Source organism: Artemia sp. Qi Xiang Cuo, unplaced genomic scaffold (genome assembly GCF_049724085.1).
Source record: "Artemia sp. Qi Xiang Cuo unplaced genomic scaffold, ASM4972408v1 HiC_scaffold_3070, whole genome shotgun sequence".
In the NCBI taxonomy this organism is placed as follows: Eukaryota; Metazoa; Arthropoda; class Branchiopoda; order Anostraca; family Artemiidae; genus Artemia; species Artemia sp. Qi Xiang Cuo.
In genome coordinates this window covers 67,941-83,028 of record NW_028300465.1, presented here as the reverse complement: position 1 = coordinate 83,028, position 15,088 = coordinate 67,941, and the positions used below count along the sequence as shown (strand labels likewise).

At 37.0% G+C, this 15,088-nt stretch overlaps 1 protein-coding gene across 3 annotated transcripts in view; it reads right to left on the bottom strand.

Moving 5' to 3' along the window:
- Positions 1-15,088, bottom strand: part of LOC148938630 (prefoldin subunit 2-like) — a 77,466-nt gene that overhangs the window by 12,625 nt on the left and 49,753 nt on the right. The gene's annotated exons all lie outside the window — the stretch shown is intronic.

Below are 15,088 nucleotides of genomic sequence, written 5' to 3'. Positions count from 1 at the left end.
CAAACACACACACACACACACACAAAACTCACACACACACACTAAAGAAAACTTACACACACACACCAAAACTTACACACACAAAAAAACACAAAATAATACAAACAAACACAAACACACACACACACACACACAAAAAATTAAACATGCACAAAAAAAACTAACAAACACAAACGAACAAAAACTTAAACACACAAACACTCACACACACAAACTTACACACACACACACGACAACTCACACACACACGACACACAATAAGCACACACACACTTACACACATACCAACACACACATAAACACTTACACACAAACACACACACATACACACAAAAACTAACACACACACACACACACACAAACACTTACAAACACACACAAAAACATACACCCACACACAAAAGCTTAGACACAAAAAAACTTAAACACACACACAAAAACTTACACCCACACGCAAAAACTTACATGAACACAAAAACTTACATGCACACAAAAACTTACACACACACAAAAACTTACACACACGCACAAAAACTTACACACACACACAAAAACTTACACACACACACACACACAAACTCACACACACACCCACACACACACACACACACACACACACACACACACAAAGTCACAAACACAAAGAACCAAAAACACACAATCACAATAACACAAACAAAATCACAAACCCAAACAGACACACACACAAACACTTACACCATCACACTAAAACTAAAATGCACACAAAAACTTACACATACACACACACACAAAAAATAACACACATACACGAAAAAACTTACACGCAAAAAAGCTTAGACACACAAAAACTTACACACACACACACAAAAACTAACACCCACACGCAAAAACTTACAAGCACACAAAAACATACATCCACACAAAAACTTACACACGCACAAAACTTACACACACGCACGAAAACTTACACACACATAAAAACTAAAACACACACACACGAAAACTTAAACGAAAAAACTGATACACCCACACGCGAAAAAATACACACACACACACACACACACAAAAACTAACAAACTAATCAAATCAAAGTTATATTGTTTTAATTTTCCAAATTTCATTTTGAATTTCTGTCACGAATTGCAAGAGTTGGAATATTTCAGTAGTGACTTGCTGTGCTTTACCTTATCACAGTTACATTGTCTTAATTTTTCAAATTTCATTTTGTATTTCTGTCATGAAATGCAAGAGCTGGAAAATTGGGGTCTTAGTCCACCAGCCCGAAGGTTGGAAATCCACTGGCTCAGTATTGGGGTCCCATTCCTCCAGCCTGAACGATGGAAATTCACTAGCTCAGAATTGGGGTCTTAGTCCACCAGCCTGAATGGTGGACATCCACTCGCTCAATATGGGGGTCTCAGTCCACCTGTCTTAAGGATGTACCTTCACTTTTTTTTTTAGTTTTTTTTATCTTATCAGGATCGAAAAGTATAAGCTAGCCTAGCATTTTGCGGCAAGTATGGTTAGGTTAGGCTAGATTAAGTTATGTTTTGTTAGACCACGTATGATTCAATTAGTTTAGCGGAGGTGATGTGAGAGACTGGCAAAAAAGTTAGGTTTATGATTAGGTTAGGTTAAATTTGGTTAGGTTAAGTTAGGCTCGGTTTGCCTACGTACGCGCGCGGACGTAGGCTTACCTAACCTAACGTAATCATACACCTCACGTAGGCTTTGCCTGTCTCTCACCTAACCTAAGCTAACCTATGTGAAGCGTACATGGGCTAACCTAACCTAACTTAACCTAACCTAACCTAATCTAGCCTAAACTAACTATACTCGCCGGAAATGGTTAGGTTAAATTATAAGTCGCGCTAATTATAATCAAAAAAAAAAAAAAATAAACAGAGAAATTACATCAATAATTATTGTGTGCTGAGAAACCAAAATTTAGAAAGATGAGTTAAACCATTAATGCTGGTGGACTAAGACCCTAAATCTGAGCTAGTGAATTTCCACCATTAAGGCTGGTGGACTGGGACCCCAATACTGAGCTAGTGGATTTCAACCATTCGGGCTGGTGGACTAAGACCCCAATTTTCCAACTCTTGCATTTCATGACAGAAATTCAAAATGAACTTAGAAAAATCAAGAGACTGTAACTGTGAGAAGGCAAAGCACAACAACTCACTACTTAAATATTCCAACTTTGCATTTCACGACAGAAATTCAAAATGAAATTTTAAAAATTAAAAAAATGTAACTGAGATATGATAAGTTTGTAATTTTGTTTGCGTGTGTGTAAGTTTTGGCGTGTGTGTGTGTAAGTTTTTGTGTGTGCGTAATTGTTCGTGTGTGTGTATGTAAGTTTTTGTGTGTGTGTGTAATTGTTTTTAAGTGTGTGTCAGTTTTTGTGTGCAAGTAACTTTTTGTGTGAATGAAATTGTTTGTATGTGGGTGTAAGTTTTGTGTGTGTGTGTGTATTTGAGTGTGTTTCTATTAGTTTGTGTGTGTTTGATGTGTCGTGTGTGTGTGTAAGAGTTCGTGTGTGTGTGTGTGTGTAATAGTTCGTGAACTTTTAATAGGTCGTGTGATAGTTCAAGTTAGTGTTTTGGTGTGTGTGTGTGTTGTGTGTGTGTGTGTGTGTGTGTGTGTGTGTGTGTGTGTGTTTTTGTAAGTTTTTTTGTGTGTGTAATTTTTTGTGTGTGTGTGTATTTTTTTGTGCGTGTGTGTTTGTTTTGTGTGTGTGTGTAGGTTTTTGTGTGCATGTAAGTTTTTGTGTGCATGTTTGTTTTTGCATGTGGGTGTTAGTTTTTGTGTGTGTGTGTAAGTTTTTGTGTGTGTAAGCTTTTGTGTGTGGGTGTTAGTTTTTGTGTTTTTTTGTAAGTTTTTTTGTGGGTTTGTTTTTTTGTCTGTTTTTTGTGTGTGTGTGTGTGTGTAAGTTTGTGTGTGTGTTTGTGTGTAATTTTGTGTGTGTGTGTGTGTGTGTGTATGTGTTTGGTTTCGTTTTTTGGTTCGTTTTTGTGTAATAGTTCTTGCTATTTCGTTGTTTATTTGTGTGTGTGTGTGTGTTTTTTTGTTTGTGCGTGTGTGTGTGAGTTTTTTTTTTGTTCATTTGTAAGTGTTTGTTTGTTTGTGTGTGTGTCTGTGTGTGTGTGTGTGTGAGTTTTTGTGAGTGTGTAAGTTTTGGCGTGTGTGTGTAAGTTTTCGTGTGTGTGTGTGTTTGTGATTTTTTTGTGTGTGTTTGTTTTTATTTTAGTTTTGTGTGTGAGTTTTTGTTTATGTTTTTGTGTTCTTGTTATTTTTATTGTTATTTTTATTTTTCGTTTGATTGTTTTTTTTTTTGTGTGTGTGTGTGTGTGTGTGTGTGTAATTTTGTGTGTGTGTGTAAGTTTTGGCGTGTGTGTGTTATTTTGCGTGTGTGTGTGTGTGTGTGTGTGAGTTTTGTGTGTGTGTGTGTGTGTGTGTGTGTGTGTGTATGATTTTGTTTTAATTTAAGTTTTTGTCTTAATGTCAGTTTTCTAGTTAAAGTCTATTTTTGTTTTTGATTGTGTGTTAGTGTTTGTGTGTGTGTAAGTTTTTGTGTGTGTTTGTCTGTGTTAGTGTGTGTTGGTTAGTTTTCATTTGTGTTTGTTTGTTTGTGTGTGTGTGTTTGTGTAAGTGTTCGTGTGTGTGTGTAAGTTTTAGTTTGGGTGTGTATGTTTTTGTGTGTGAGTGTTAGATTTTGTGATTGTGTGTAATTTTTTTTTTTCATGTAAGTTTTTATTTTCATTTTATTTATAGTTTGCTTTTGTTATTTTTTTGTGTGTATGTGTGTGTGTGTGTGTGTGTGAGTAAGTTTTAGTATTTGTGTGTTTTAGTTTTTGTGTGTGTGTGTAATTTTTTGTGAGTGTGTGTAATTTTTAGTATGAATGTAAGATTTTATTTGCATGTAAGTTTTCGTTTTCGCGTGTAAGTTTTTTGTGTGTATGTGTGTGTTTTTTTGTTTGTTTTATTTTTTTTGTTGGCTTGTGTGTTTTTTTGTGTTTTTTTTTTTATGGGTGTGTGCGTTAGTTTTCGTGTGTGTGTGTAAGTTTTTGTGTGTGTGTGTAAGTTTTTGTGCGTGTGTGTAAGTTTTTGTGTGTGTGTAAGTTTTTGTTTGAATATAAGTTTTTGTTTGAATGTAAGTTTATGCGCGTGGGTGTAAGTTTTTGCGTGCGGTTGTAAGTTTTTTTGTGTGTGTGTGTGTGTTATTTTTTGTGGGTGTCAGCATTTGTGTTTGTAATTTTTTTCTGTTATGTGTGTAAGTTTTCGTTTGTGTGTCTGTGTGTGTTTGTGTTTGTGTGCTTGTTTGTTATAATGTGCTTGTGTTAGTTTTTGTGTGTGTGTGTGTGTGTGTGTGTGTGTAAGTTTTTGTGTGTGTGTAAGTTTTGTGTTTGTGTGTGTAAGTTTTTGTGTTTGTGTAAGTTTTGTGTGTGTGTGTTTAAGTTTTTGTGTGCATGTTAGTTTTTGTGTTAATGTTAGTTTTTGTGTGTGGGTTTTTTTTTTTGTGTGTGTGTGTATTTGTTTGTTTGTCTATTCTTTCGTGTGTGTTTGTAATTTTTTTTGTTTTTTTGTAATTTTTAGTGTGTGTGGTTTTGTGTTTTTGTTTTTTGTGTGTGTGTGTAATTTTGTGTGTGTGTGTGTGTGTGTGTATTTTTGTTTTTGTTTATGTTTTGGCGTGCGTGTGTGTGTTTTTTGTTTGTTTGTATGTTTTTTTGTTTGTTTTTTGGCGTGTTTGTGTTTGTTTTTGTTGTGTTCTTGTGTTAGTTTGTGTGTGTGTGTGTGTGTGTGTGTAAGTTTTTGTGTGTGTGTAAGTTTTGGATTGTGTCTTTAGTTTATAGTGTTTGTGTGTGTGTGTTATTTTTGTTTTGATGTTTTTTGTGTTTGTTTGTGTTTGTGTGTGTGTTTTTGTGTATTTTTGTGTGTGTGTGTGAGTTTTTGTGTGCATGTAAGTTTTTGTGTGCATGTAAGTTTTTGTGTGCGTGTGTAAGTTTTTTTGTGCGTGTGTGTGTGTAAGTTTTTGTGTGTTTGTAAGTTTTGGAGTGTGTGTGTATGTGTTCTAGTTGGTGTGTGTGAGTTTGTTTTTGTGTTTGTTTTTGTTTTTTTATTTGTTTTTTTTCTTGTTTGTTTGTTTTTGCTTTTTTTTGTTCGTGGTCTATTGTTTGTTTTTGTGTGTGTGTGTGTGTGTGTATTTTTTTGTGTGTGTGTAAGTTTTTTCGTGTGTATGTATGTTTTCGTGTGTGTTTGTTTTTGTTCTTGAGTGTGTGTTTTTTTGATTGTGTGTGTGTGTGTAATTTTTCTTGTTTTTGTGTTATTGTTAGTGTGTTTGTGAAATTTTTTTGTTGTGCGATTCATATTTGTGCATGTGTGTTTGTTTGTGGTTTCTTGATATTTTTTATGCTCTTTATTTAAGTCTTGTTCATTTGTTAGTTTTTTTTTTTTGTGTGTGTGTGTGTGTGTGTGTGCGTAATTTTTCGTGTGTGTGCGTGCGTAAGTTTTTTTTTTTTTGTAATTGTTTTTGAGTGTGTTTAAGTTTTACTGTGTGTGTATTTTTTTGTGTGCATCTAAGTTTTTGTGTGCATGTAAGTTTTTGCGTGTGTGTGTAAGTTTTTGTGTGTGTGTGTGTGTGTAAGTTTGTGTGTGTATAAGCTTGTTTATGTGGTTTTTTTGATTTGTGTTTGTGTAAGTTTTCGTTTGTTTGCGTTTTTGTGTGTTAGTTTGTGTGTGAATGTTAGTTATAGTGTGCTAGTTTTTGTTTTTGTGTGTGTGTGTGTGTGTGTATTTTTATTTGTGTGTGTAAGTTTTTTTTTGTTTGTTTAACTTTTTGTGTGTGTGTGTAATTTTTTTTGCGTGTGTTTAAGTTTTTTCATGAATGTAAGTTTTTGTGTGCATGTAAGTTTTTGTGTGTGGGTTTAAGTTTTTGTGTGTTTAAGCTTTTGTGTGTGGGTGTAAGTTTTTTGTGTGTGTGTGTAAGTTTGTGTGTGTGTGTGTGTGTGTGTAATTTTTTATGTGTGTTAGTTTTTTTTTTGTGTGTGTGTGTGTGTATGTGTGTGTGTGTATGTGTGTTTGTGTGTGTGTTTTTTTTGGCGTGTGTGTGTACGTTTTCGTCTGTTTGTAAATTTCTTTGTTTGTTTTTAATTTTATGTGTGTGTGTGTGTGTGTGTAAGTCATTGTGTGTGTGTAAGTTTTTTTGTGTGTGTGTTAGTTTATGTGTGTGTAAGTTGTGTGTGTTTGTGAAAGTTTTTTGTGTGTGTGTAAGTTTTTGTGTGTTTGTAAGTTTTTTTGTGTGTGTAAGTTTTTGTGTGTGTGTGTAATAGTTTGTGTGTGTGTGTATGTTTTTGTTTGTGTGTAAGTTGTTTGTGTGTGTGTAATATATTGTGTGTGTGTATTTTTTTGTGTGTGTGTATTTGTTTGTGTGTATTAGTTCTTGTGTGTGTGTAATTTTTTTTGTGTGTGTAAGTTATTTTGTTTGTGTTAGTTTTTGTGCGTGTGTAAGTTTTTGTGTGTGTGTGTAAGTTTTTTTGTGTGTGTGTAAGTTTTTGTGTGTGTGTAAGTTTTTTTGTGTGTGTAAGTTTTTTGTTTTTTTGTAATTTTTTGTTTGTGTGTGTAAGTTTTTTGTGTGTGTAAGCTTTTGTATTCGTGTGTAAGTTGTTTTGTATGTGTGAGTTTTTGTGTGTATGTTAGTTTTTTGTGTGTGTTTATTTTTTTGTATGTGTTTGATATTTTTTTTGTTTATATTTTTTTGTGTGTGTGTGTAAGATTTTGTGTGTGTATGTGTAATTTTTAGTGTTTTTGTTAGCTTTTTTGTGTGTGTTTAAGTTTGTGTGTGCGAGTATGTTTTTTTGTGTGTGTAAGTTTTTGTGTATGTGTAAGTTTTTTTGTGTGTGTAAGTTTTTGTGTGTGTGTGTGTAAGCTTTTGTGTGTGTGTGTGAGTTTTTGTGTGTGTACCCATATCAATTCTATTTTCCTAAAATAATATAAAAATTTACACTTCAGTTCAGATTTTTCTCAAAGAGATGAAAAATTTAAAATTCAGTTACAAATTCTTCATAGAAGATATAAAAGTTCAAGTTCTCTTCTGAATTTTACCAAAGAACATAATTCAATTCTAATTTCTCCGGAGAAAATATAAAGCTTCCACTTCAGTTTTAAGTTCACCAAGACATGAAAAATTTAAAGTTCACTTTTAAATTTTTCCGTAGAAGATAGGAAAAGTTATACTATGATTCTGATTATTTTTCATGAAGATAAAAAGTTTCACTTTAATTCTAAATTTTCTTAAAGTCAATTCCGACCTTTCTCAAAGAGATGAAAAAATTTAAAGTTCTGTTCCAAATATTTTCCCAGAAGAAGAAAAGTTCAACTTCGATTCTGAATTTTCTCAATGAAAATGAAAAAAGGTATGGATCAATTCTATTTTCACAAGATATTTTAAAATTTCAAACTTCAGTTAAGAATTTTCTCAGAGATGAAAAAATTTAAAATACTGTTCCAAATTTTTCATAGAATATAGAAAAGATCAAGTTCTCACCTTAATTTTACCAAAGAAATCAATTCAATTCTAATTTCTCCAGAGAAAATAAAAAGCTTCCACAGATTATTTTCAATGAAGATAAAAGTTTCACTTTAATTCTAAATTATCTTAAATTTAATTCCGACCTTTCTCAAAGAGATGAAAAAATTTAAAGTTCACTTCTAAATTTTTCCGTAAAAGAGAGGAAAAGTTATACTATGATTGTGATTATTTTCCATGAAGATGAAAAGTTTCACTTTAATTCTAAATTTTCTTAAATTCAGTTCCGACTTTTCACATAGAGATGTAAAAATTTAAAGTTCTGTTCCAAATATTTCATTGAAGATAGGAAAAGTTATACTTTGATCGTGAATATTCAAGTTCTCTTCTGAATTTTACCAAAGAACATAATTCAATTCTAATTTCTCCAGAGAAAATAAAAAGCAAAGTAAACTAGAACTCTAACAAAAAAAAGCGGCGCATCCCTGCGGCGCATTCCTGCGGCGCATTCCTGCGGCGCATCCCTGCGGCGCATCCCCTACGGCGCATTCCTGACCCGCGGCGCATCCCTGCGGCGCATCCTGCGGCGCTTTCCTGGCCCACGGCGCATCCCGGGAGCGCTTCTCGGGGCGGGGGGACGTTGGGGGGCCGGGGGAGGGCGTGTGGGGCCCAGGGTGGGCGTTGGGGGCCCAGGGAGGGCCTTGGGGGGGCCGGGGGGGCCGTGGGGGGCCTGGGGGACATTGGGGGACCGGTGGAGGACCTTTGGGACCCCGTTGGTCCTTTGGGAGCTCGATGGGCCTTTGGGGGGCCCGGGGGCCCTTTGAGGACCAGAGGAGGGCCTTTAAGGGTCTGAGGAGGGCCTTTGGGGGCGCCGGTGGCCCTTTGGGAGCTTGGGGGACCTTTGAGTACCGGGGCTTCCTTCGGGGTTGGGGGGGGGGATCGGAACCCTTTGGGGTTGGGGTAGAGGACCTCACAACACTGTTCAAATGGAACTTGTGTATTATAACGACCACAGAGTTTCACCCTCAAATTCTCTTCTAAAACCTTTCCTAAAATCTCCTTTCAAAATGTCTCTAACTGTTTCGCCGAAATAGTTCCATAGCCTGTCTAAAACAGTTTCGCTCAAATAATCCCTAAACATAATTTCAGCGTGTTCCTTTTGTTTTTTGGCATCTCTGCGCTCATGCATTTCAAATTAATAAGAAACCTGATTCCCGCGCTAAAACAATTCATCGCTAAGATGTTTCTTGGAGACTTGTTTCCATGGCCTTTGGTTATTAATATCCATTGGAGTTCGACCAAAAGAGGTGTTTCCGAGGCAATGACATTAATGACTTGGATCTATTCCTGGAGAAACGTTTCTAGGCGAAAATTTTTAAAGTCTGACAGATGATGTCATTGGTTGATTGATCTGTCAAGAAAGGGGAATTAATTTGTTGTTTCTAAGGGGAATTATTGATTCACGATAGGTGAATTGAGGTCGACAACACAGGTGTTCCAAGGTCGATGTTGTTGTTGTTGTAAGTGCACGCTCTCAGCGAATGTCAAGGTCGATGTTGTTGTTGTTGACACACTTTGATTATTTAGGTCATTGACCCCATTAACCACGTGTTCTCCCTAATGACTCTATGCCCATATATGGAGCCCCGTCAGTATTCTATGCCCATATAAGGAGCCCCGTCACGACTGGCACCCCCCCTTCTACTTATATTTCAACATGAATCCCAAAATTAAATATCTCAAAACTGAGCAACCTGCCTATATAAGAGTTTTGAGCAGCTTTTATGAACCTCCGCTAACTCGGTTGTCACCGAAGTAGTTCATACGGCGAAGCGATATTTTGCAAGAATAGGCTTACAATTAATGCTAAGAAGACTAAGTCATTTAGACTCGAAATACATGAAGGTCGAGAGGTGATGTTCGGTAGCGAGAAGATCGATGAACTGGATAGCGTCAATTAACTAGGTAGAAAAGATGTGGATGCAACGAAGATGCAAATAGTAGAATTGTTTAGTTGAAAAAAAAATTGCAAGAACAAGAAGAAAGTCTTCGAACTAGGAATAGAATATTGAAAGCTGCGGTAATGACAGTGGTCAAGTATGGTTCTAAAACTTGAGCGCTATGGAAGGCAGATCTGTTAAATTTCTCCCAGAGCCATTTTCTACGGAGAGTTTTAGGGACTGTTTGACAGACTGTATGTTAGACAGCAAGTTGTGCGAAAAATATGCAAATATCCAACTTTCTAGGGCTATAAGGAAAGAAAGGTAGGGATGGCTAGTACAGGTTACGAATGAAGGATGACAGATTACCCAAGATTGCTCTTTTGGCTATCCACCTGGGGTAGAACAAAGAGCAGATCGTCCCCGAATGGAATGAGCAGGGACTATAAGGATGGATTTCAAGGAGATTGGAACTGCTTGGGAGGGGTAAAGGGTGAAACTTTGAATAGATTTCAGTGGAGGAGACCTGTGTGGTGATGTGTTGGGCTCAGATGGCTTGATGCTGTAGTGAGCTGGCAGTAGTAGTAGTAGTAGTGCTTGCAATGTAATGTTAGACAAAATTTGAATTTCCAGTCAGTGTTTTCGGTTAACAACAGTTCTGTCTAATAAACTGTTGATAATAATTTTACTAATAGATTTTGAGTGGATAAAAAATTACATTATTATCCCTACGAATTGAATATCTGCGTAATTTTCAGCCTTCTACAAGGCTGGGGTATCCTGAATCCCATCGTGTAAATACCTTTGAATATACACGGGTCTTAATCCACAATTTCATTAAAAGAGTTTTTGATTTATGTTTTGTTGCAATTGTTCGTTTACATGCATAAATGCATGGTAAGGTCCTTTATTAAAAAGTTTTTCTGAGTTAGAAAAAAAGGTAGAAAAATTCAAAAATAGCCCCCCCCCCCCAGCCTGTTTCTGATGTAATACAAACACGCTATTTGGATAACCGGGGTACGCAAGGTTTCTCTCGTTCTACATCGCTATTTCATTGGGAATAGATTCTAGTCTAACACGCCTCACAGCGCCAAACATGTTAAATACATTGGCGAACAAATATCTATACCGATCCTCTCTACCCACTCTCCACAATCGAAATTTGACTTCCTCTTACCCCGTCCTCCCAACACCCCCTTAAAGTTTCAGCTTGATTCCCAAAGTCGTTCCCAGGATATCGAAGATATGCTGTTTTTATCACCTGGGATGAAAAGAGCGTATCAGCATCTTTTGGTAAGCTAAGGTAATATTTTGACTTACCTCACTACTTAACAGTGAATAGATATGAGTCCCATAAAAGAAAAATAATACAAAAACTTTTAGGTCCATCGGATAAGAGACATTTTCAGGCCTCACTCCTCTGCCCCTTCACCCCAGGTCAAAACTTGAAGTCCACTTACCCCCCTAAAACTCCCTGAATGTTTAAGCTTAATACCCCAAGCCTTCCCAAAGACATTGCAGATATGCTATAATTTTGATAACCTCGTACCATGTAGTGTCTTTGGATTTACCTCACTACTTAGAGGTGAAAAAATCCTAAATTCCATAAGGGCTTCTAGTGCTTAAACACTTAGATGCATTGGAGACAACCATTTTAGCCACTCCTCTCTCTATAAAAAAAAATTGGAGTCCCCTTACCCCTCCCCCAAATTAATTAAAATTTTGAAAACCTAAAGCCATTCCCGATATATTACAGGTATACTATTTTTATGCCCTGGATACGAACAGGGCCATTAAATTTACCTCTGCCCCTCCCCCGAGTCAAAATTTGGATTCCACTTGATCCCTTACACCCCCAGAAAATTTAACTCGATCTCCCAAGCCGTTCTTAAGATACTGCGGATACCGCTAACCGGAATAATAGATTCTAGTGAATGCTGAAGATATTCTAGTCCCACTGGGACTGAAAAGTGCCAAAAACTTTAGACAGATTTAAGACAAAGTATGTTCGGCCCTTTTATGCAGTCTCACTCAATTTAAATTTTGATATATAAGTGCCCCCCCCCCCCTCCAAACCAAATCCCTGAAAGTTTCAACTTTATATTCCAAACCGTTCCCAAAATAGTGCAGATACGTATTATGGCAACCTGGTAATACGTAGTGTCTTTTACTTTTGATCTACCTCGCTACTTGACCATGAATAAATCTCATAACGGCTTCCAGTCAAGAAAAGTTTCATTTTAAGCCTTCCAACAAAATGACTGAATAAAAAGACTATCTCAAAATGTGGATTCAATATCATTCCACTTACGTCGGGGGAAGATAGCAGAAAAGGGTACGGGAGGGAGACTGGTTGCCTTCAAATCACTTTCAGCCCTTTTGAGGGCATTAAAAAACTCAATTTCCAATTGAACGATCCCCCTCCCAAGAAAAAGTACAACAATCCTTCCATGAGAAGTGGCCAGGCAAAACAGGGAATAGCAGGGGAGCTGGCTGTCCTCCCATAAACTTTCGAACCTTAAAAAGGGCACTGCTCCTTTAACTTGCAATCAAATGAGCGCCCTTCAAAGTTTCTACGACCACCCCTTCCATACGAGGTGGATGGGAAAAATTAATGTATAAATAAAAAAATAATACAATGAAGGTTTGTGGCTCATTAATTAGGTCTCTGTTATAAACGTAATTATTTGAAAAAAACTACGTTTTCTAAAGAGTTAAAGAGGCTGAGTTACAAGGTCGAACCTTAAAACGTACAGGGATTAGGAGGCACAGTTGGGGGGCTACCACCCCCAAACCCCCGCTTTCGCAGCCTTTAAATATAAAAAATATTTCTTTAAACTGAAAGTAAGGAGCGAAATTAAAACTTAAAAAGAACAGACAGGATTCCGTAGATGACAGAGGCTGTGCCCTCCTCAACGCCTCGCTCTTTACGCTAAAGTTTGACTTTCTCAAAACTCTTTTTTTAAACAATAAAAACTTTAGCGTAAAGAGCGAGGCGTTGAGGAGGGCACAGCCTCTTTCATATACGGAATAATTTCTGTTCTTTTTAAGTTTTAATGTCGCTCCTTACTTTCAGTTTAAAGAAATTTTTTTATATTTAAAGGCTGCGAAAGCGGGGGGTTTGGGGGGTGGTAGCCCCCAACTGTGCCTCCTAATCCCTGTACGTTTTAAGGTTCGACCTTGTAACTCAGCCTCTTTAACTCTTTAGAAAACGTAGTTTTTTTCAAATAATTTCTGCACGTTTTTGTACAGTTTATTACTTATTATTGCTTGACTAACTGTTAGCTGATCGTGTCAGGAGTTAAAGTTGGGGGGCTGCCGCCCCCAAACCCCCCGCTCTTGAACATTCTTGTGTTAAGGCTTTTAATTCCTGAATACTCAAATCACGTCGTACAGGGTGCCTCCTAATCCCTGTACGTTTTAAGGTTCGAACTTGTGACTCAGCCTCTTTAACAGCCCCCCAACTGTGCCTCCTAATCCCTGTACGTTTTAAGGGTCGACCTTGTAACTCAGCCTCTTTAACTCTTTAGAAAACGTAATTTTTTTCAAATAATTTAAAAAAGAAACTGAGTTTCTTTTCAAAGTATATAAAAAAGTTGCTCTGATGGTGAATCGAACCCGAGTTTTCCGCCTGAAAGTCTGAAGTCTCAGCCGCTGGACTATACAAACACAATAGTAATTGTTGTTTAGCAAATAGAAGGTATTTTCGACGCAAGCAAATTCCCAAAAATCTTGATATGTGGTTTTTGGAAAATAGGGAAGGAGTGATCAGATTGAGCTGAAATTTCGACGATAAGCTCCCAGGCCCCAGGAAAGCTTATCCTCTAAATTTCAGCCCGATCGAGACAACGTTAAAGGGGGGTTGTGGAGGGAAAAATTAACATGGGCTAATATAGGAAAACGAGGTTTTTCGTAAATGTAAATTCGGGGGATAATTTTTTCGGTCTGAAAATATCAAAAGGCCCTAACAGGTCGAATTCTGCTTCGAATGAGTCCTCATTCAACCGGATCCGTTGCCAACTGTGGCCTGTAGGCGTGGCTAAGAAAAAAAAAGAGATGAATTTTAAGTGGCTATATTTGGTTTTTTGAAAACAGGGAAGGAGTGATCGGATTGAGCTGAAATTTCGAGGATAAGCTCCCGGGCCCTAGGAAAGCTTAACCTCTAAATTTCAGCCCAATCGGACAACGTTATAGGGGGGCTGTGGTGGGAGGGTCCAAACTTCCGGCCCAGTTTACCCCATGAAGATAAAGTCGGAGGAGGATGAAATTTTGCAAGTTTCTTAGTTTGAGCTTGGGCTACAAAATGCAATTACCGCCGTCTCTCTGCGACCTCTAGGACCTGAAATCGCTTAACATTGTGGTGGGTCGCCTCTTTAGAGAGGCACAAGTGTGCCTCCTTGATAATCAATAGCATCACATTGCTGAAAAACAAAGTGAATAGATTAAACCTAGCTTAAAACCGTAAATACAGATTGAATAATTCAGCTGATGGGAACCTTGGAGAGAGAGCATATTCCCTCGTACTTCCAAATCAAATTCTAGCAGATTTAATTTTCAAACAGTTCGTGGTAACTAACTGTAAGTAAAGAACGAACCGGCTCAATAGTAATCGAAACACTAAAAAACGGAATTTTAATACCAATAGATACATCAAAGGAATTTTTATACTGATTTCAAATATAAAAGTTTCATCAAGTTTAATCTAACCCATCAAAAATCACGAGCCTGAGAAAAATTTGCCTTATTTTCGAAAAAAAGGGTAAAACATCCCCATAAAAGTAATATAATCTTAATGAAAATCACACCATCAGATTCAGCGTATCAGAGAATCCTACTGTAAAGGTTTCAATCTCCTGTCCGCAAAAATGTGGAATTTTGTTTTTTTTTTGCCAGAAGAAAGATCACACATGCGTGTTTATTTGTTCTTTTTTTCAGGGGTGACAGTAAAGACCCAGTGATCCTAAGATATCGCGAGAGGGCTCACTGGAACGAAATTTAAAAGTTCTAGTGCTCTTTTTAAGTGACCGAATAATTGGAAGGCAACTAGGCCCCCTCCCACGCTCATTTTTCCCGAAAGTCACCCGATCAAAATTTTGAGATAGCCATTATGTTCATAGTCAAAAATTTAATAAATATGTCTTTGAGGGTGACTTAATCCCACAGTCGTCGGGGGAAGAGGTGCAAGTTATGAACTTTGCCATAGTTTAAATATAGTATTGGTTATTGGGAAATATACAGACGTTTTCAGGCGAGATTTTTTCTGGTGAGGGGAGTCGGAGGGAAGGGGTTACGTAGGAGGATATTTCTACGGAGGACTTTTTCATGGGGGAATGCAATTTTCCATGAAGGGCGCGCCGGATTTTCCAGCATTATTTAAAAAAAGATCATAAATTAAATAAACAAAAACAAGTTTTTTTTTCAATTGAAAGTAAGGAGCAACATTAAAACTTAAAATGAACAGAAATTGTTACGTATATGAGGGGGTTCGCCCCCTCGTCAATACCTTGGTCTTTATTCTAAAGATTTTTTTTTAGTACTTTCAAAAGAGCTACTCATTCTAATTAAACGGCTTTTGTGATTCAGGGAACATTCTTAAAGAATTGGAACAAAATTCGAACTTTAGCGTAAAGAGCGA